The sequence below is a fragment of the Anneissia japonica genome, unplaced genomic scaffold, assembly GCF_011630105.1.
Source record: "Anneissia japonica isolate Jap-2015-1 unplaced genomic scaffold, ASM1163010v1 scaffold48_len8189_cov130, whole genome shotgun sequence".
In the NCBI taxonomy this organism is placed as follows: domain Eukaryota; kingdom Metazoa; phylum Echinodermata; class Crinoidea; order Comatulida; family Comatulidae; genus Anneissia; species Anneissia japonica.
In genome coordinates, this window is record NW_022683585.1 from 1 (window position 1) to 3529 (window position 3529).

The 3529-nt window shown below is 33.6% G+C and overlaps 1 long non-coding RNA gene across 1 annotated transcript; it reads left to right on the forward strand.

Moving 5' to 3' along the window:
- Nucleotides 1–133: 133 nt before the first annotated feature.
- On the forward strand, nucleotides 134–3277 carry LOC117100223. The gene is made up of 4 exons (XR_004444104.1): nucleotides 134–224; nucleotides 959–1023; nucleotides 1149–1280; nucleotides 2402–3277. It is a non-coding gene; the product is annotated as an uncharacterized LOC117100223 (long non-coding RNA).
- Nucleotides 3278–3529: the final 252 nt, after the last annotated feature.

Sequence of the window (3529 nt, forward strand, 5' to 3'; positions counted from 1 at the left end):
GTTTACTTACTGATAACTACAAATCAAGGATAATTCATTGATGCAAGACTCAATATTCAACACAATTTGATTGATTGAATGTTTCATACAGCCTCTAGCCGACGAAGCCGTAGCATAGCTAAGCTAGGCCAGGCCAGTGGCTGCTACTTGCTAGGCCTACTACTACTACTAGGCTAGTAGGAAGGCGGTGCAGCAGCTGATGATGCAGAGTTCGATAGAAAAAGGTAAGATAAGAATACTATACAACCATACTAATGTAATAAAAAAATAATACAAAGCCAGGGCAGACTGAGCCTACCCTATCATTTACCTTACATTCTATACTAGGCCTAGTTACTACGAACTACTAATATAGGCCTAGGCCAGGCGTAGACTGCTGTCTGTCGGCCTAGGAGGCCTAGCCTAGTAGTAGTAGGAGTACTAGTTTTTAGGGCCTAGCCCTATGCTCGGGAGGGCCTAGGCCCTAGCTACCTACCTACTCTACTACTGTACTAGGTTAGGCTAGAGCATAGGCCTGGCCCTGCCAATTATTATTATTATTTTTTTTTTTTTTTCGATTTTTTTACTTTTAATTACTGTACATAAATTGTTTCGTCTCATATTTTGTCCAATGTATTTTAAAGTTTTATTTATTTGAATGTCTGCTGCTTTGATATTGTGTTTCCCCATTTTATTATTGAATTTCTTCGTATGTATGTTTTTATAATATTAGGCCTATTAGTATTACTATAATAATAATAATAATATTATTGTTATTATTTTTTTGGTTTATTGCCGTTTTGACTCATTGCCATTTTGATCCATTGCCGTTTTGGTAAAAAAGTGTTGCCGTTTTGACTTACTGCCATTTTGGTTTATTGCTGTTTTGACTAGAAAGCCACCTTCTTAAAAATTTATTGTCCTTTTTTTAATTTGCAATGTACTGTATTACAATCATTTTTTGTCTTTAATTCAACAGAACATGGTAGAGTAGTGGAAAATACCTAAATGAAGATGGAAAAAAAAACAGATAATGATGGACAGGTAAGTTGATCTGATAAGTTATTGTTAGTATTGTTATCGTTTTAATTCTATAGTTACCCTGTCAATTGTTGCTCATTAACCAATTGTTTTTTACTGTAACATATTTCAAATCTCTGAATTTTCAGATAAGTGTTGGCACATCTCACAGATACGTGTGAAAATCATTCATCCCATCGACCATTTTTGGCTATCAAAGAAGAGAAACCTGTGCTCACAACTACAGAAGGATGGATCAGCCCTGGTAATACAAATACAAGGTAATTACAATGTGAATTGTAAACATTAAGCCTAAAGATAAGCCTTGTGGTCAATTACATGAAACATAATTATTTGGGTTTTTTGTGTTGTTGGCCTACAGTAGAGTTAGATTGATTGATATAGTAGCACGTCATACTGTATTCTTAATTGTTAAAATTAGTATTAAAACACACACTTTGCCAGGGTCTGGTGGGGCACATAGGGCTCCAGGTAGTATTAATTGTAAAGCACATACTTCGCCAGGGCCTGGGTGCAGGGAACAGATAGAGGTATGGTGTAGAAGCTCCAGTTCGCTCTGGTGACTGACTTTTTTGATGTATTAACACATGGCTGATTTATGACACATGGTTTGAAGGAGGGTCTAATGTCCTGGCAGAAAAAAAGCTGATTAATATACGGGCCCTTAAGGTCTATAATTGCCACTGACTTTGGTCAATAAGTAGAAGTGGTTTGGTGCAGGGGAAACGGTCCCAACATTGAGGTCAGGGTTTCAATCCCCTCACTGTGTATTTCACTTGTGTCCTTGGGCAAGGCATTTTATCTGGTTGCTTCTCTCCACCCAGGAGTATAAGTGGGTACCTGGTAAAGTTAAATACCAACATGCGCTGATGTACCTGCTGCAGCGTTATAGAATACTCCCCCAAGATTAAATTTTGTGTTCCATAGGCATTAATCCAATGAGGGCCTAACAATATGCAAATGTAAGGGCACATAGAAAAAAACTAAATTAGATTATCACTTTTAAAAAAAAATCAGAACACTACAATAGATTATTGCTTTTTTTTAATTGATGAGAGGGACTGTTTTTATTTGGCAAGAATATTGCAAGTATTGTATAAAAACTGATTTAATTTTATTGTTTTTTAAGAAAAATGTATTTCCAGTCAAAAATTGCATCATTTTTTAAAATCTGTTAACATTTTTTTTATTCCCACATCAATATTTCCCAAATTTAATCTAACAAATTTTTCTATTCGCCTTACGTCCTGTCTCTTATACACATCTAGATGTGTATAAGAGACAGCATATATACTTTCCCTTCAACTATCATCTTTACTCCTTTTCTACCATGTTATATTTTTTGTTGTTGAAATAATTGATATTTCAATTTCTTTTTCAGGACTGATTCAAAAAGCAACAATATTTGTAATCATACGGCCATACCAAGGAGGCGAAAGCTGTAGAAAGCTCCCATTTCAATCGGTACTTCACTTAACAAAAGATAATTGACAAGTTAAAAAGTAATTAATTGATCTGTTGATTGTTTTTGTTTTTTAGTTCACCTTTCTGCAAAGTGCACATAACTGATTTATTTATATTTTCTAAATTCAGTAAATTTTTTTTTTAAATAAAATAAATCAATTGTATTGTAATCATCTATAATCTTTTAATTTAATCCTTAATGTATTTTTAAATTTGCTCACTATACACAATGTAATTAAAGTGTACAGTAGTAATAACTGCATTGTGTTTTTTTTTATATATTATTAATTCATTGTATGACTAATACTATAGATCTTGTTATGAGTATAGAGTAAATATAGAATGTAAATGTGCATTGATTTTTAAAAATACAGTATTTTCTTAAATTTTAAATATTGCATTGAATGTATTAAAGAAATATATAATTTACATTTAGATATTAATATGATAAATAATTTTAAAATGGTCAGAGTATGTTATAATTGTAACTGTTGGTGGAATTTAATAATAAATGCACATTAATAAGTATTAACAAAAATGTTGTTTAAATTATTTTGGTGATAGAGTAAGTACAGTAAATAGATATTGCAGCGACTCAGAGTTACTAATGATAACAGTTTGCCAGTTAGAATTGAAACCCAGTGGAAAAAGCAGTTGGACCTCATAACTTTTTGAATACCAGTTGAACCAGTTGGAATTGAAACCTGTTGGAAACCAGTTGAAAACCCATTAGAAAACCAGTTTGCATAAAAAAGTATATGTAACCTATAGGGGCCTGTAGGATCCTAAAGGGACCTATAAGATCCTATAGGCCCTAGGATCCTATAGGTCCCTATAGGATCCTAGAGCCTATAGGATCCTATAGGGGCCTATAGGATCCTATAGGTCCCTATAGGATCCTATAGGCCCTAGGATCCTATAGGATTCTATAGGTTTTTCGCCAATAGGTTCCTATATGATCCTATAGGATTCTAAAGTGGCCTATAGGATCCTATACGCCTATAGGGACCTATAGGATCCTATAGGCCCTAGGATCCTATAGGAT